Below are 19,880 nucleotides of genomic sequence, written 5' to 3' on the forward strand. Positions count from 1 at the left end.
AAATAATATATGGAGTAAGCTGCTCTCTAAAGTATACCTTTTTGACAATAATAGTGTGTGTATTTTGCCAGTGTACAATACCTTCACCTGCTGATGATGAAACATATGCTATCAACTTTGCCACATAAAACTCAAAAATATCAAACTCTCACATAAAGTCAGTTAACCAGTTCCTAAATGGATTAGAGGTCAGGACTCAAGGAACATCAGATATCATATATATCATATATCAGCTAACGCCTTTTTATTCCCGTATACGGGAGTAGGCGAGGCCATTTAGCCCTATCTAACTTTTGGAGACTGAGTGGGCAGTTCAATCTCCACTGGTACCCAATCAGAGACAGATGGCCCAAGGCTATCACTAATTAAGCGATACGCAGTGAAGAGAGACGGCTCAAACGTGCCGCCATCTCGTGGTCCCTAACCCTAACACAATATATTTAATGTCTGAAATAATGTGGGTTCTATGGTCGATTTTCTTGAGTTTACAGGACGAAAAACCCGAGTTTCCGGGAGGAAAAACCTGCTTGCCCGTGCCAGAGATCGACTAACTCGGGAACCGGTCTAAAAAAGGCTTAGAAATATTTCCTCTAGTCGCCGACTAGACTCGAAACCAAGTCTTCCTTCGTGCGGCCAAGCGCGGTGGTATGCAAACGCCACATCCACTGAGCTACACAGGCTCCCTCAAGGAACATCATCACAACTAAATTTCTAAAATGTACTCTTTAGGGATGCTAGTAAAGCATCAAAGTATGCATTATTAGTAACTTCATAACAACAACTTTCTCCAAATTGTCTGACAGGACGCCAATACTGTCAGATCTTATAACTGTCTTCTGAAACATTTCTTAATTGCACAAATCAAACTAGGTCTTACTCACTCAGGATATTTTTTCTGGAATCCTGGATTCCAATCAGTAGTACTAACCCTTCTCTTCCCATTCTGTCAGGTGGTATAAGTGATATACCACCTGAGATTATTTCTGCTCACACATTCCCGAATGTTAACAACGTCAAGTTTCTTCGTAATATAGTCAAACTTGATTATAACGAGCATGGCGAGGCTGATAAAATTTCTTTATCATTACTCACTATATCAGTGATGAGTTAAATCTACCTCGTACTTTTTTTAATTCTCAATAACAAATAAGAAAAAATATATATATAATTACATACCTAGATATGAATATGCTTGTATAAAGTACAGTATGCTTATATAAATGAAACACAATTTATTTTCCATAATTTTAAAACCACACACTTAATACTAAACACTACTAATTAATAATAAACATGATTTCGATAAGTTTTTAAATCGATCCAGCCACTGTAGTCCTGTACAAAATCATCACATCCAAACTGTTTAGCAAATTTTCCCATTTGGGCCTTCAAGATCAGACCGTCTATTGAGAATCTAGCATTTCTTTGTGTAGCAAACCATTGCAGAAATGCATCATGAACATTTGTAAACTCACACTTTCTTAAATTTTTTTTTTTTATGTTGTTTTCCACTGCTGATATGTAAACATCTTTACTCTCCCAACATGTTGATACTGTTGAAGAGGATAAAGAAAACATTTTACACAATATTATTTAATTAAATTAAGGGGATATTAAATCCCGCATTGTTTTAAAACCGAATAAGAACCTCAAAGAGTTTCATGCCGAATATAGTATAACTATAAACATATCGGCGACTACTAGCGTAAGCTAAAGCACGCAGTACGAACTAGGGCAACTCGTTGCAAAGGTGGAGAAAGTTCTGATCACTATTCTTAGTATTTTCCATAATGTAAAACCCATCTCCTAGGAGATGAGTGATGTTATACATTATGGTGGGAGGTCACTATCCAGACTGGTTTCGATCTTTATTGAGATCTCATCAGTGAGTAGCTAGACCAAAGTATAATACTAAGGGTATAGCAAAAAGAACTTATATGCTCTGCTATACGAGCTGTCAAAAAGGTGCATCCATAAATTATTTAAAATAAAGAGCCAATAGGCTTCCATTTCGGCGATGTAAAACATTACATATGTTTTACATTGCCGAAATGAAGCCTATTGGCTCTTTATTTTAAATAAAACATTTTGCACAATTTTTGCATCACATTCTAACTCATAAATAATTTAGACTTTTTTGCAAACTGTGAGACACTTTCTTTTAGCAGACGTTTCCCACAGAAGGGTTTGTTTTTAACTGGTTTAACAGTCATGGCAGTGTTTAGGTAAAGCTGGAGGATAGACATTGAAGAGTTAGGTAATGAGGAGATGATCCTCATGGACAAGATTAGGTTATAAATTGGCCAGTGATCAGACACAGGTGGTCATAAAAGATAAGCCACTCCTTTCGTTTTTGTTTGTGTTTATTCCAAGAATTTGGTATTCTGAAAACTACCCAAGCAATAAAGAATGTTTGCATAGTTACCAAAATTTGAATGGTATACATCCATGTAGTACACTCATTATAAAAGTGAGAAATTATATGGGAATGCGCATAAAGTAAAATTATGGCTTTCTGCTCATCACAGTCATGATCCCATTATTTCCATGCTTGTTGCAACAAAGTTTGACTGTATATAACTTTTTCACATGATTCTGTCATTGACGTCATCTGTTAACTCCTCTAATTTTCTCAGAATTCTCATATTTATTCTCTAGTATATTCTCTAGTATTTCATCAACTATTTTATTTCTAACCTAGCTCTCAGATATCTTTTCTTTAACTAAGCCTCCATAGTTTGAAGTATCACACAATAATTATTTGGCTGGCACTCATTATGATAATTTACAGTGCACACCATCTACATTCTCCCTGGCATGCAGTAGCAACCATTATATATCATCCTGCTGACTATCTCACACCAGATCAAAAACAGCAATGCAGAGGGCAGATCAAATGATCGGCCCTCCACATTGCTGTTCTCCTGGTTACATCTGCTCTTTTTGGCTTCAGTTCTGTTATCTATCATTAGCAAAATCCTTCCTCCCATTATTCTGTTCCTTCTGTATTTTCCAAAACTCCATCCTCCAAGCCTCATTAATGCCTTATTCTGAATATTTCTGGCATTAGTATATATAAAGTGCAAACCTTCTTTCTTCCGACCACCCTAAGTTGTTTTTCTGATTTGGAAATTCTGAACTCTCACTGAACAGTACTGTCTCAAGGCATCTGACTGAATCCATTCAAATGCAAACCATCTACCTTATATAAGTCCTTCCATCCACCAAACTTAACACAAACTCTACACCATTCCTCCTGCATAACCTACACAGTGAGTCACCCATTCACAATCACATCTCAGCTTGTATCGTACTGTGACAGAAGACTTACAATTTTTACTTCCTCATTCTTCTTATTCGCTTGTACTAGTGAATCATCTCTTTCACTTTCCCTCTCTGCATCCTTACTAGAAAATACTAGAGAATACATATGAGAATTCTGAGAAAATTAGAGGAGTTAACGGATGACAACATCCTAAATCTTGGCCACCAGAAAAATACAATTTCGTTACGCTGTCTCCAAGCACTCATATTATCATGGAATCCTCATACAAAATGTGCACCTTATTCTCCCTCTTTAGCTGTTTTTCTCACTTCTCTCATCTTCCCCTTCTTTCACTGCTGTGCCATGCCACCTGCTAGACATTTCTGCAACTACTTTATCTTATGCTTTGTTCTGTGGAGAACTCGGTGTTAATTTGCTATCTCACTCATTATCATCTAGTTACTCTTCATTTTCCACTGATTCATTCTTGTTTACTTGCACGATAACAATATCAATCACAGAGCTAATTCTTTTCTAAAAGAACTTATCATAGAGCTCCTAAAAATGCAACATATAATGCTGTGTATATCCTCTACTGTACTCAATTTCCTAAATGAAATAAGTAATAGAATAGTGATATGAAATATTCAAGAGAAATGCAGTCAGGAGGATGCATCAATACTTGATGGAGCAAAAAGCACCAAACACCTGAAATATGGAGGCATAAAAGTTTTACAGTAATTTCATCAGTAAGATTTTAAACACCAATGTGAGAATTGGTGTTTAAAATACTACAAATGCTTCAAAACTACTATCACTATTCCTCTGTTATATCTCAACCCTGTGTGGACTCCCAGTTAACATCAGCAGCACTCTCCCTCCCTTCTTGTTATATGTGAATATCCTTGTGGTTTGGTAGAACCACAAGGATACTCTTGTGGTTTAACTTGCAGAATGTGCTACATGAAACACTGAATCCTTTGAAAGAAGATTAAGGTCTTTCACAAAAGTAATTATCTTGGAGAATACTTATACAAAGGAAGTTGTGAAAATTTGCTTTCACCATTCAAATCTGAACAGAAGAAATGGACTGAAATTATCCCTATTACAAAAATAGTACTTCTCCACATTCCATAGGCAATAGTTTTTTTTTTAAAATAAATTAATACTTGGTTTCTTATTTAATTTTGTACAGTTAGGACCATAATGTATTTTAGACTGTGCCACTCTATTTGATGTACATGTAGCTCATGCATTTTCATTGTTGAGCCTTTGGTTTCTTTTCTACTTGTTTAATTTGAAAGTAATAAGGGTGAAAAATTTGTTAAATGAAAAACATTACCATGCCAGTATTATACTAGAGAAATATATGTCTGTTAAGTTTTAATTAACTTTAGTTTTATCCTTCAAGATGATTTTTAATCAATTAAATTTATTGTAATAATATAACAATAATTACAATAATAATGCAATAACATTAATATTATTATATTAATAATATAATACTGCAATAATATTGTCTGCTGATTCCATGGCGACACCCTTATAATAATAATAATATTGCAAGAATATGAGTTTTAAACATAGAATTTCACTTAACTCTTCAAGATCTAGTATCTAACTGAATGAAACACACATATAATATATGCAAATAGATTTGTATAGGAAAGGGGTAGGGGAGAGAAGAATAGAAAAGAGCACAACATAACAATAGAGAATAGATATTGTTTGAATAAAAAAAGTAGGTGTTTGAAGGGTAGGGGAATAAAGAAAGAGTACAATTATTAAATTCTATCCTTTACATTTGCTTATTCTGGGGAGAACCAGAGGTCATCCCTGAAAACTGTATAAAGAGGGTGTAAGTAGGGGAGTGAGGGGCAGGTTTTTTTTCATGCAGAGTTGTAAATGATTGGAATGTGGTGTGCCTGAGAGTGTGGTGTCTGCAAGGAGCTTGCATGTGTTCAAGGCACAGTATGATGAGCTGTGTGTGTGTGATAAAAGGACCTCCCAAATGAGTCTTTGACTCCATGAGGTCTTGGGGTAATAATAATTCTCTGCAATGAATGAAATGACATCAGAAAAATACCACTTGTATAGTAAAGAATGGAATCTATATGGGAGGAGAAAAGGAAGTTTATATATCAATTATTTCTTTTGATTTCAGTTATAATGAACCACTTGAAATTAATATTTTAAGTGGTTCAAACTTTTATATAAATTTCTACTGCCCAACACAGTATACGCTCTAATAACCTAATTTATTTTCTTTAAAAAGAAAAAATTTACCAATTCAAAAAGCATCAACATCAAGCATGCCCCTACTTCTGATCTAATGGGATGATCTCACAACTACAAAATCAATATTTAATCATTTATTATTATTATTGTGGCAGCCACATCCACAAAAGTTTGTAAACCTATAGAACACAAATGCATTAAGTTTCAAAGAGTCAAATATTTGCTAGATGTCACACTGGAAAATGAGCATACCCAATCTGATAAGCTTAAAGGTTCACTTAAGGGTCAAACCTAAATAACTGAGAGGAGAGCATCATATAGCCATTAAAGAATGTAGAGAACTGACTTGGACTTCTGATCTAACATCCAATCCTTGCCTTCTTGTGAGCTCTGTTAATAGGTATTCACATGGATACCCAATGAATGAGTAGATAGGTAAGATAGGAATGTGAAGATAGGTATCATCATAAAGCAAGTGAAACAAAAGAATTAAGGAAGTAGCATGTCAACATAATTAATATTGCCAATTATGTTGGTGATTAAGGTCACCAATTATATATGGGCAACAATGATAAGGGAAAAGAGCATTCAACAAACCTGAAAATACTTATTCATGAGTGACAGGACTATTTTAAGAAATGATGTGAATAATTTTAAAATGAGAAATTGAACAATGAGACTTATTTTGCCAGTAATACCATAAAAGATCCTACTAAAGAAGAAGATAAAGAAATTTCCAAGTCATTTTACAAGGTAGCTGACATAGGAAAAGGAAAAAGCTGGTTCTCATAGGAGATCTACACAGCACAATTAGGAAATGAATACTGAGCAGAACTGATTTGATGGAGAAATGAGCAAATTTAATAATTATGAAAAGACCTGATGGACTTGTCATTACAAAACACAATGTTCCGACATAGACATTATTAGATCTTGAATAATGGTTCTATCAAGAACAGAACTGCTCCATTCAAGATTTAACAAGAACAACCATATCAAGCAAAAGCACACTTGTATTCTTGGCAAAACAGACATAATATGTAAAAATGCAGATGTTAACGTTGCTTAAGAAGGGAATTAAAATATAAAGGAAGAAATTGAATCCTAAATTAAAATGAAATTGAAGAAGGAAATAAATATTAGATTGTACTATGTTTAAAGTATTGTCTAAAATAGATGGAAATCTTAAACTTTCAAAAGCACCAATATTAAACTATGCCATGTATAAAATCGCATATTGTCATGCGAACGAAAGTACAAAGGTTGCTGTGTGACCACCAAAGATGACGTGACGAACGATGAGTAGGCATTCGTGAAAGGCGCTCAAATTTTGCATTCCCCGAAGAGAGCAATACTCGTTCAGCGAGGAGGTGACAGCCAATTGGAAAACGTCATAGACAAGCTTGGAGTATGGAAGAGGGCGCTATAGAACAGTTTAAAAACGAACTCACGGGGCTGGAGGCTCTCTCTTGGTTCCTTCTACGTTTCTGGTTTTGTTTCCTGTGGTGTTCCCCGGTTGCGTGTGCCTGGGCGTTTCTCAAGCATGCTTGCACAGATCTGGCCAGGAACACTCAGTAGGGAAATACCTCTGTAATTCTCACATTCAGTTTTATTTCCCTCTTTATATATGGGTACTATTACAGCTCTACTCCAATAATCAGGAATTCGTCCCTCTTCTGAACTATGCAGTGCAGCCACTGTAAGACTTTTATACCACCATACTTCAGCATTTCTGGTCGAATATCATCTACTCCTGCTGCCTTTCACATTCCAAGCCTTTGATGGCTTTTTCTACTACAAGTATGGATATGTATTCCTGACTGCATGCTTGGTCAGTGTTTTTAACCACTGTGCTATCACTGCTTGTTTCATTTAGCAGTTTTTCGAAATAATTACTCCATACTTCAAGGATATCTTTTTCTCCTGCTTTCATGTAACCTTTATCACCTCTACTCCTTTTACAGCACTCTTTCCTCCATTTCTAAGCTTCTTCAACAACCTCCAGAATATCTTACCACCTTCTTGATATTTATTTTCTATGTTCTTGCCAGAGTCCTCCCATGACTTTTGTTTAGCTAGTTTTACACAGTGCTTAGCTTTCTTACATTTGTCTTTGTATTCTCTAAGAGCACAAGCTGACTTATTTGCCAGGAACTTTTGATATGCTTTCCTCTTTTCCTTCACTGCCTGTTTAACTTCCTGTGTCCACCATGGAGTTCTGATTTTTCTATCCTTGCAGACAACCTCACCACATTGCCTCTCTGGCTGAATCAATCAGTGTTTTCTTCAGGGCTTGCCGCTGAATCTCCAGGGTTTTGTTCTTGTTCTCAAACTCTTTCATTTTTTCTTGAATAATATTCGTGTGTTTTAGTCTGCAGTTGACATCTGAGAGCTGCTGAACTTTTATTCTCTTTAAAACTTTCTCACATGTTCTTTACTATATGAAATTCAGTTTTATCCTGCTCAAGACTAAATAGTGATCACTTCCAATTTCAAATTCTCTGTACACTCCGGTGTCCTGCACAAGGGAGAAAACAACACTATGAACAATAATATAGTCAATGAGACTTTTCTTATTCCTTGCCTCTTCCCTCCATGTGAATTTGTGCACATTTTTAGCTAGTTTTACACAGTGTTTAGCTTTCTTACATTTGTCTCTGTATTCTCTAAGAGCACAAGCTAACTTATTTGCGAGGAACTTTTGATATGCTTTCTTCTTTTCCTTCACTGTCTCTTTAACTTCCTGTGTCCACCATGGAGTTCTGATTTTTCTGTCCTTGCAGACAACCCTACAACATGCCTCTCTGGCTGAATCAAAGCATCATGGGATACTAAGGTCCTGAAGATACTTGGTGCAAACTTTGTTTGCTTACACTTGGATAAAGGATTAAACTAAATATATAATTTATAGTCTAACCAAGCGTGAAAAAACTTCCAACAAGGTATTTGCAATTATTATTAGCTTTGCTCTTTTCTCCAAATTTTCCCAAAATATTTTTGTGTCTGACAATCATTTCCTACTCTGCTATTTAGATCTCCAACAAGGACCAACTCTTTACCTTTTTCATTGTGCAGTTGCTTTCTCAAAAAGTCTCAAAAAATTCTTCCACTTCTACCTTAGTAAAACCTTATTTGATATTGCCTGCCATTCAAGAAGATTTGCCTCATATTTAGTATTGAATATTATAGCTACTCTTTCTCTTCTCTGATTGCTATTGCCTGGATTTAACATTTTGTATTTATTGCTTAGAAAAATCTCACCAGTTGTCTTTTTTGTTTCAGTCACCCCTATTATGTCGATCTGGTACTTATCCAATTCTTCTGCTGGTCCCATTTCTTTGCCATTCAGGCTTCTTGTGTGGATAGTACCGATCTTAAACTCTGGTGATGTTGAGTTGGGATGTGTTTCAGGATTAGTTCCAGTAGCTGACTTTCCACTGTTTGCTCTGGTTGTCTGAAAAAACAACAACAGGAGCCTTCTTTAAGTGGGAGACACCACAGCCAGCATGAGATTCTGTCATGTTGTGTCATCATTTGTGCCATGAAAGCGAGAACGGTCAATGAGTTTAAGGAGTGGTATGATAGATTTTTTGTGTTTCCTAGGAGGGACCTCCCACGATGAGTCATGATAGACTTTGTGTTTTCTAGGAAGGACCTCTCGCGATGAATCTTTGACTCCATGGAGGCCTGAATAATAATAAGAATACGATTTGGTTGGCTAAATCAGAAATTGCCAGAACATCCTTGTTTGTCCAGTATCCAGGTAGATACCTAACAGGGTGCACCACAAGAAGGCGAGGATTGGATATTAAGTAAATAGCCCTGGTTGGTTCTCCATGTTAATTTAAAGGCTATGTGCAGGTCTCTTCTCAGTTATACAGCTTTGACCCTTAAGGAAAACAAAATTTGTATGTACAATTGCTTCAGTACAAAGTTTACAAACTTTGTATTGAGGCAAATGATGTGAAGTCAAGAGCCTCTATAATCAAGTAGCCTAGTTGTGAAGATACTTCATGTATAAACTCTGTTTACTTATATCTCGAAGCAGAATAAGTGAAGCAGCTGATTTTTTACAACAATACATTTCATTAAGTTCTTTCCCTATATTAGTAAAATATGGAATTGCTACTTAACCTACAAAAAATCATCACAAGGTTCAACAAATTTCAAAACTTGAACGATGCAGGAGATAATTTATGTGACTTAATAAGAAAAATATTTTAAGATTTAAATTGCATGATTCATAATTGTACGGTTACCATGAATTCATTTTAGGTGCATGGGATTATCCTCAAATATACAATACAGAGCACACTTAAAAATGAATTGTATTAATATACCACATATTTTTATTAAGTAAATTCATCAACCCATATATTATTAAGAAGATGCAAGTTGTGGAGGGGAAAAAATCTTAAAATATAAACCTACCTCAATATTTTTGAAGGTAAAGAAGAAGAAAATTGCTGCAATTGTAGAACTTGCAAATTAGTTTCTTCAAGTTTTTTTATTTAATTTTCTATTATCTAATAAACTTTATAATGAGGCAAAAATAGTATAATGCAGAAGCTGAAAAAATAACTGTATGCAGAAATATGTAAAAAAAAGTATACAATTAGATGAGTGAAATTTTAATAAAAGAGCTCTATTGTGCTTTTCCATGAGATATGAGATTGTGTCACAAAATTTTAGATGATGCCAATGACTCCTAAACAGCATACCTTACTCCCAATTTTATAAATTAAGATTACATCAGCTCAGAGAACAAGACAAAATAAACCATTAAAGAAAAAATCACTCAGTACAGTCTGCATTCGTGCCATTTTAGGGAAAATAAATATGCATAAACAGACTGTCCCATAATCTCATTCAAGTATGCCACAATTAATATTTGTCTTAACTACTAAAATGGTTTAAATATGAAATTTATTATCAAAACCACAAACTTTTTAGCCATATAAAGGATATAACCACATTGCTTGACAGTATTCTCCTCTTGAGAGATGTATTCCAAAACTATGGACATCATTCACTGCTGAATGATGTCCATAGCTTATAAATGATAACAAACATTATCTTCTTCAGATATCATGACACTAATTAATATAGCAATCTAGGCAAAATTTTTTAAATATAATGAAAATATATCTGAACAGGTTTTTGGTCTTCCAGTGGGCCAAAACATTCAGAAACTCAGAAGTTTTCCTCCCTGTCTACTGAGATTTCTTATTATGAAAGATAAGAGTAACAAGGATGCCATAACAGATTACAGTTCATTGTCAAATATGTGAAAGAAAAATTCAACTTTTTAAATTTGACCCAAACAAGATCAGGTCGTTACATAAATACAAAAAAAAAAGCATACCACAAACCCACAAAGGAAATTGCTTACACTTCTCTTCATATCACCCCTATAGTACAAAAATAGTAGTTATATTAATGCAATTTATTAGTGTTTAAAAAAAATACTCATCATCAACTATCTCAAACCAAGAAATCACATGCCTAAAGATATCTTCCATTTTCAGCAATATCTGCAACAGCTAATGCCAACCATTCTGCTCAAAATCATGTTCACTCATCCCAAAGCAGCATATCAAAAACTTGTACAGTTCTTTAAATTCTTATTCCTTCATAATATCGACAAAGCAATTAAAAATCACAAAATTGACAAAGCCATCAAAGCCAGCCTGGTTGGCCGAGTAGTTAGCATATCTGCTCTCCAGCCAAAAGGCTGCAGGTTCAAATCCCGCTGTGGGCATGGATATTTGCGATTGTCTGTGAAAATACTAGTAGTGGTCAGCGGTAAATGCCATTTGTGTAAATGATAAAAGTAGCTGCGGGTGGTGGATTGGTGGAGACAGAGTTATAGAGTAGGGTTCGAATCCCACTGTGGGCATGGATATTTGCGATTGTCTGTGAAAATACTAGTGATGGTCAGCGGTAGATGCCATTTGTGTAAATGATGAAGGTAGTTACAGGTGGTGGATTGGTGGAGACACAGTTATAGAGTAGGGCCCTCCCTTGATGAGTCTTTGGACTCCCTGGAGGTGTTATGTAATAATACTAATAATAATAAGACATCTTCAAGTACTCTCTAATTACATTTTTTTTTTATCACCAGCAACAAACTACAAAACATACTGAAACATAAAACTATAATAATGCCATCCATGATCAATGATGTCACCAGGATCATTGTTAGGATATATGCTGCTGCCTCTAGGCAAACTATTTTACTTCCCTTAAATTCAAGGAATATGTAAAAAAAGAGGCATTTTTAATCGAGATACAATTCTACTCTTTTTTTTTTTGCAACCTCCAAACTTACCATTCCTAGGCAATGCCTCAGTTGCTCAGTGGGTTTATGGCAGCCATGTAAATGACAATACTATTTACAAATTTTGTGTCAATCCAGATGTAATACATGCTACATCAGATCCACTATTCATTCTTGAAAATGACATTTAATTGGTCATTATCAAGACTTAATATCACCATATCAGACTATTCACAAACTACAAAAATAAATACATAAAACACTAGCACCATTAAAAATCCTACTACTGAAATACTGTTACATTATTATTATTATTCAGGCCTCCACGGAGTCAAAAGACTCATCATTGGAGGTCCTCTCTAAGAAACACAAGTTTATGATCGAGACTTGCATGACATATAACTAAAGACATCTCTGAAATTGAGAAGATTTCAGAAGCGTTTTAATTGTCACCATTATTGATTTTCAAGAAAACAAAAGCAAATTACACTGCACAGAATCTCTAGCCATAAGAACTGACTAAAACTTGATAAACACAAAGTTCCTACACCTATTCTTGACTACTTGGCAATTCAGATTACTTACTTTTCCTTACTCTCAAACTAACAAAAGCCCACTTAACATCTAGCCATCTTAAGCAATGCAAGCAAGCTCGTAACTAGTTTTTGATTCTATAACCTTGAACAAATTTACTGAAACAGCCAACACATGTTCATTTATACTGCTGGGTAGTCAAGTTTTTGTATTTTGTTTTATTTTTGCTATTTCATATTTCTATGTACATTTATAGATTCAACATTATTTGCAATCTCATACTATTTTCAGCCCAATTCTAAAGTCCAATACTAAATAATAGAAAATGAGATCAAAATCCTTGAACAATTAATTTGAAAGTTCTATAATTATGTCCATCTTCTTTACCTTAAAGAATATTCAAGTATGTTTTGTGGTCAGTATTCTTTCTAACATAAATTTTAATGACAAATTACATAATTGATCTTTAGCTTTACAAGTTGACTATTACATGAGCAGCTCCACATCCACTAAGTACTAATGTAACACTTCAGCAACAAAAATACATTCAATTTTATATTCATATTTCTATTTTAAAGTTACAAAGTCATGCCTAAATAAAATCATGCATATTTATTGGATTTTTTGTAGAAATTGTTCTACCATATTGAAGTGATGAGTTATCATTATTTAAAACAAAGAATCACCCTCCATTTGTGTACTTAGGCTCAGTAGCCTCTCATAGCCAAGTAATCTGTCTTTTTAGAAACTTAAAAAAATGCTATGATAGGGAAGTGAATATCCACAATATGTTTGTCTATTCTTGCAGGATGAAAAAAAACCCCTTCAGCCTCTGTATGAGACTGGCCAACTCACTTTCAGCTGAAATGTATTTATGAAGGCTTTTTGTATTCCTAGACCAAATCTGAGCCCAGGTCTTTCAACCAAAGGACATCTTTTACTGACTATGAGCTACAGGATATAAAAAAAATTAGCAGCATTAACAACAAAATGAACTATTTTATAAAAAATATTATATGGAAGAAAACCGATGTGTTATTTAGAAATCACTACAAATCAGAAAGATCATTTTAGAGTGAGCCATGGCTGTGAAGAATTCTCCTAACATGAACAAGTATGGTTGTATTAATTTGATAAAAATTTGGGACTGTTTTCTTAAGATCAACTCCTACATAGCTGTAATATTACTCCTTTTTTTTTTCTTTTTTTTTTTTAACAACATTAGAAGGCACCAATGATCTTTTGTCCATTATAATTTGAACTGTTTCACTTACTCATTGTCGTGTGTAAACTATAACATGTTGCTTTGGCTCTGATGATGACGGTTGGAAATCCAGCAAAATATAAGACAGCTAGTTTGTTAAAACATTCTGTTTATAAACTAGTTCATTTGGTGTTGTTAATACCATTAAAATAAGTTATGAATAATGTTCAACACCTAAGCTGGTGTATTAGAGGAGCTAAAAAACATTAAATTCTGCGTGAGGTTAAGAAGTCTGTAAGTGACACACTGAATTCTTAAAACAGGCATTGATATCATGATCAAGAGTTTCACTAGAACAAAGTTTATAAAAAAAAAAAGACAGGAGAGAAGTTAATGGTAATGAGGAAAACAGTCTTCAAACAACCTACAGGAACAATGGAAATGTAAAGATATTAGGTTCAACAGATGCATAATTACAACAGATACATATACAGGTACAGATACAACAGATACATAATTGTAAGGTTTTAAAATTTGGAAAACAAAGATGGGATGCAGAATTTATGCTTGGTGAGGATACATTGTTGGAGGTGGAAGAAATAAGAGATCTGGGGGTGATAGTGGATAAGGATCTGAAATTTAGGGGACACATAGCCAAAATTGTGAAGACAACACAAAGGCTTCTGGGAATGATGCGGAGGACACTGACGTGTAGAAGTAGGGAGATTCTTGTTCCGTTGTATAAGGCTTTGATTAGGCCACACATGGACTATTGTGCCTAGATTTGGTCACCTGGTTTTCGAAAGGATGTTGGAAAGGGTCTAAAGGTGACTGACTAAGGTAGTTTCTGACCTCTGGAATGTTGAGTATGAAGAAAGATTGAGGAGATGCAATTTGCAGAGTCTGGTGGACAGGAGGAAGAGGGGGAGATATGATAGAGATCTACATGTTGGTAAGGGGTTATTATAGGATCAATGCTGGAGAAGTTCTACAGAAAATAGTGGGAGATTGGGGGAGAACCCAGAGGTCATCCCTAGAAACTGTATAAAGAAGGTGTGAGAGGCAGTTTTTTCATGCAGAGTTGTAAATGATTGGAATGCCTTGCCTGAGAGTGTGGTGTCTGCAGGGAGTTTGAATGTGTTCAAAGCATGGTATGATAAGCTGTGTGTGTGATAAAAGGACCTCCGATGAGTCTTTGACTCCATGAGGTCTTGGGTAGTAATAATAATAATAATAATTACACAGAAATAGCCAAACAGTTACATTTCAATAAGAAGTAATTATGGGCAAAAGTTTCTCAAAATTGATTAAGAATTTTGAGCACTAACAAATGTAAGAATCAATGTTTGTTCAAGTATTCCATTCAGGTCCAAGCATGTTTTTCAGGAAAACTTATACTCTGAGATGAAATATGCCAACCAACTTAATCTAGAAGTAAGCAGGAATAGCATACAATTGCATAACTCCTACCCCCCCCCCTCACACAAAGGACAAACATCTTAATCAAGAATTAAGATGTTTGTCCTTTGTGTGAGGACAAAGCGATGATGATGTTATTGGTATTCTTCATGCAGAATTTATCTCAAAACATCAAGCATTTGCATAACAGCTTGATTATTTATTCTAATCTCCAGACTTGACTACTGGCTCATTCCAAAAGTGAAAGGCATCAAAGAAAGGTGTGATAGTATTGAGGAAAGTCAAAAGAAAGAAAGTGATGCAGACTAAAGAAGAATTCAATAAATTCATTATTAGGTTTGATGGACTGAATGAATACAAGACAGAAAAACAATTAAACACAAGTTCGATTAAAATGACCCCTGTCCTGCTTAGTGGAAGCCTGAAGTGGCTTGAAAAAGTTCCATGTTTGGTCTCTCGAGTAGGGTTTCTGAACTATGCAAAAATAAATAATTACAAAAAATATACATATATAAAATTGATAAAAAAAAATCCTCAGCCCACCCATGATATTGTCATTGATATTTTGTAATAGACATATCAGGTTCTTGTCCACTGCATAAGATTTGAGTGCAGCCCATTCCACTTTCTGATCTATAATGTCAACTTTTTTCTGAAAGTCAAAACAGGTATAAACATTTTTATTTTTACATAGTTTTCTCCATAATCAATCTTGGCATTAATATTTAGTGCACAGTACTTCTCTCTCTTCTAAATGCTGCTTGCTTAGATTTTCTTCTATTAGTTTCTTGATTCTTTCCATTAATATACCATCATAAGTATTTTCCCACGACTTGTTAGAGCTATTGTTCTGTAATTTCTGCTGTTCTTTTTTTTTTTTGTAAACAGGTATTAGGATTGATCTTGTACATTGTTTTGGTGCTTCGTCCTCATCCCAAGCCATGTTGCATAACCAGTATGGTTTGTCTATTATCACTTTGCCACCATGTTTCAACATCTCTCCAGTGATCTCATCATTTCTAGGACTTCTATAGTTTTTCTGATGTTTTACTGCCTTTACAATCACATCTGGGGTGCTTAAGGGTCAAAGCTGTATAACTGAGAGAAGACCTCCACATAGCCTTTAAAGGAAAGTGGAGAACCGACCAGGGCTTCTGACCTAATGTCCAATCTTCACCTTCTCGTAGTGCACCCTGTTGGGTATCTACTTGGATACTGAACAAACGAGGATGGGCTGGCAATTTGGGATTTAGCTGACCAAATTGTATTCTTATTGGTTAAACCAAAATAAAAAATGATGGTACAACATGACAAAATTTCATGCCGGCTGGGGCGTCGCCCGGTTAAACAAGGCCCCCGTTGTTTTCGCCAGGGAATCAAGGCGAACAGCGAAAAGTCAGCTACTGGAACAAATCTGAAAACAAACCCCAACTCAACATCACCAGAGTTAAAGATCGGTACTATCAACGTAAGAAGCCTGAATGGCAAAGAAATGGAGCTAGCTGAGGAATTAGATAAGTACCAGATCGACATAATAGGGGTGACTGAAACAAAAAAGACCAAAACTGGTGAGATCTTTCTGAGCAATAAATACAAAATGTTATATTCAGGCAATGACAATCAAGGAAAAGAAGGAGTAGCCATAGTATTCAACACAAAATACGAGGCTAATCTTCTTGAATGGCACGCAGTCTCAAGTAGAGTAATGTGGGCAAATATGAGAATGGGGAACTGGACAATGAGACTTATTTGTGCCTATGGTCCCACAGAAGGTTCTACTAAGGTAGAAGGGGAGAAATTTTTTGAGGCTTTAGAAAAAGCAACTGACACAATGAAAAAGGAAAAGTTGGTCCTTGTTGGGGATCTAAATAGCAGAGTAGGAAATGATTGTCAGACATACAAAAATATTTTGGGAAAATTTGGAGAAAAGAGCAAAGCTAATAATAATGGGAAATATCTGTTGGATTTTTGCTCAGGACATGGACTGGTTATTACTAACACCATGTTCCAACATAAAAATGTGCACAAATTCACATGTAGAGATGAGGCAAGGAATAAGAAAAGTCTCATTGACTATGTTATTGTTGATAGTGATGTTTTCTCCCTGGTGCAGGACACCAGAGTGTACAGAGGATTTGAAATTGGAAGTGATCACTATTTAGTCTTGAGCAGGATAAAATTGAATTTCATATTGAAAAGAATAACATGTAAGAAAGTTTTAAAGCGAATAAAAGTTGAGCAGCTCTCAGATGTTAACTGTAGACTAAAATACACAAAGATTATTGAAGAAAAAATGAAAGAGTTTGAGAACAGGAATCAATCCTTGGAGATTCAGTGGCAAACTCTGAAAAAAAACATTGATTGATTCTGCCAGAGAGGCATGTGGTGAGGTTGTCTGCAAGGATAAAAATATCAGAACTCCCTGGTGGACACAGGAAGTTAAAGAGGCAGTGAAGGAAAAGAAGAAAGCATATCAAAAGTTCCTGGCAAATAAGTCAGCTTGTGCTCTTAGAGAATATAGAGACAAATGCAAGAATGCTAAACACTGTGCAAAACTAGCTAAACAAAAGTCATGGGAGGACTTTGGCAAGAATATAGAAAATAAATATCAAGAAGGTGGCAAAATATTCTGGAGGTTGTTGAAGAAGCTTAGGAATGGAGGAAAGAGTGCTGTAAAAGGAGTTAGAGATGATAAAGGTGATATGAAAACTGGAGAAAAAGATATCCTTGAAGTATGGAGTAATTACTCTGAAAAAACTGCTAAATGAAACAAGCAGTGATGACAGCACAGTGGTAAAAAAACACTGACCAGGCATGCAGGCAGGAATACATATCCATACTTGAAGTAGAAAAAGCCATCAAAGGCTTGAAATGTGGAAAGGCACCTGGAGTAGATGATATTCGACCAGAAATGCTGAAGTATGGTGGTATAAGAGTCAGTGGCTGCACTGCATAGTTCAGAATGCCTGGACAGAGGGACGAATTCCCGATGATTGGAGTAGAGCTCATATATACATAGTACCCATATATAAAAAGGGAAATAAAACTGAATGTGAGAATTACAGAGGTATTTCCCTACTGAGTGTTCCTGGCAAGATCTATGCAAGTATACTTGAGAAATGGTTGAGAAGAATTGTGGAAGAAAAGCTTGGTGAAGAACAAGCTGGATTCAGGCCAAACAGAGGCTGTCAGGATCAGATTTTCACTTTACGACAAACAGTCGAGAAAGCATGGGAATATAACAAAGATCTGTATTTAAGTTTTGTCGATTTGGAAAAGGCATATGATAAGGTGCCAAGAGACAAGCTATTCAATACGCTGCAGTTATATGGTGTCAATGGGGCATTATATCAAGCAATACTTAGTCTTTTTTTGAGTTGTAAGTCAGCAGTTAGAATTGAAGGAAGTACAGGAAGATGGTTTAATATTAAATCTGGTGTGAGACAAGGATGTACATTCATTTACCCTCTGTTATTCATTATTTATATGGATCACATTATGAAGGAAAGTGGTATTAAACATGATATCAAAATTGGAGATGTTAATGTCAGCTCTTTGCTTTATGTGGATGATGTTATACTTCTAAATAAATCCGCTAAAAGTCTGCAAGATTCTCTGACTAAATTGAATAGTTGTTGTAATAGATATGGTATGAAGGTCAGTAATAAAAAGACAAAGACAATGAAAATAGGCAGAATCATTGAAAATGTCAACTGTGTTGTGAATGGAGAACCTGTGGAACAAGCAAAATATTTCAGCTACTTAGGCACGATTTTTACTGAAGATGGTAAATTAAATATAGAAATGGACAACAGAATCAGCAAAGCTGGTATGGTGGGAAGTCAATTGAATAAATTCATATGGAATAAGAGAGAAATTAGTCGGAACACTAAATTAGCTGTATACAAGACAGTGTTCAAACCAGTCTTAACTTATGGATCTGAGAGCTGGGTCAGAAGTAAAACACTTGACCAAAGACTAGAGACACCGCAGATATGAGAGTCCTGAGAAAGATTATAGGCGTGAACAGATGGCATCAATGGCAATATCATATTAAAAACGAGGATATTAGGAAAGAACTTGATATTGTCAGCATCCAGGAATGTGTTAGCAGAGCTAATCTCAGGTGGTATGGTCACCTAAACAGAATTGGCGAGGAAAGATAAGCAAAACAAGCGTTCTGTGCCAGGTTGTTGGCAGCAAAACGGCCCAGAGGAAGACCAAGATATAGGTGGATTGATACGGTATAAAGTGCCTTAGACGATAGAAATATAAGATCTGATAATGTTGGAGTCTTGACAAGTAACAGACTGATTTGGAGGAAAATTGTAGATAGGAAGTTAGTAATGATATAATTTTTTCATGTAGTAGTATCATATCCTGTACACCCCTTGTGGGTACATGGCAGGAATTTGATGATGATGATGACAATCACATCCCTCAGTATATCTGTTTTCTCATCTGTGCTTGGTGGTGATATTTCCCTCAATTAATCAATTAGCTTCTTTTGGACCTCCTTGTGTCTTAATTCTGAGCAGTATCTCGTTCATCTCTCTCCTATTTTTTCTGTGCTCATCAACATTTCACCATTTTCATCATTTATAGTTCTCTGATTTGAACTCTCATTTTTTGTTAGTTTCTGATTATCTTATATACTTCTTTTGTTCTGTATTAACCATAGTATTTATTGATATCCTTGCACTGTTCTTCTAGCCATTTGATTTCTCTCCTAATCGCCTTCTTCACTTCATTGCATTTTGCTCTGTATTGTTCTTTCATCTCTCCTAATCTTTAAAGCTTTTTTTTTTAATTATTTTTAATGTCTCCAGTTCTACTGCTTTCTTGATTGCAGACACCAGTTTGTTGTTTCTATCCTCCAGTTCCTTTTCCATTAAAGATGGATTTCAGTTCTTCCTCAATCACTTTCCCTGTAATATCCT

The 19,880-nt window shown here is 35.2% G+C and overlaps 1 protein-coding gene across 1 annotated transcript in view; it reads right to left on the minus strand.

Moving 5' to 3' along the window:
- LOC150093419 (G protein-coupled receptor 161B-like) overlaps positions 1–19,880 on the minus strand; it is an 87,230-nt gene that overhangs the window by 34,961 nt on the left and 32,389 nt on the right. The window lies entirely within an intron of this gene.

Source organism: Typopeltis vanoorti, chromosome 24, assembly GCF_054136105.1.
Source record: "Typopeltis vanoorti isolate ZY-2024b chromosome 24, IOZ_Tvanoo_1.0, whole genome shotgun sequence".
Taxonomy (NCBI): Eukaryota; Metazoa; Arthropoda; class Arachnida; order Uropygi; family Thelyphonidae; genus Typopeltis; species Typopeltis vanoorti.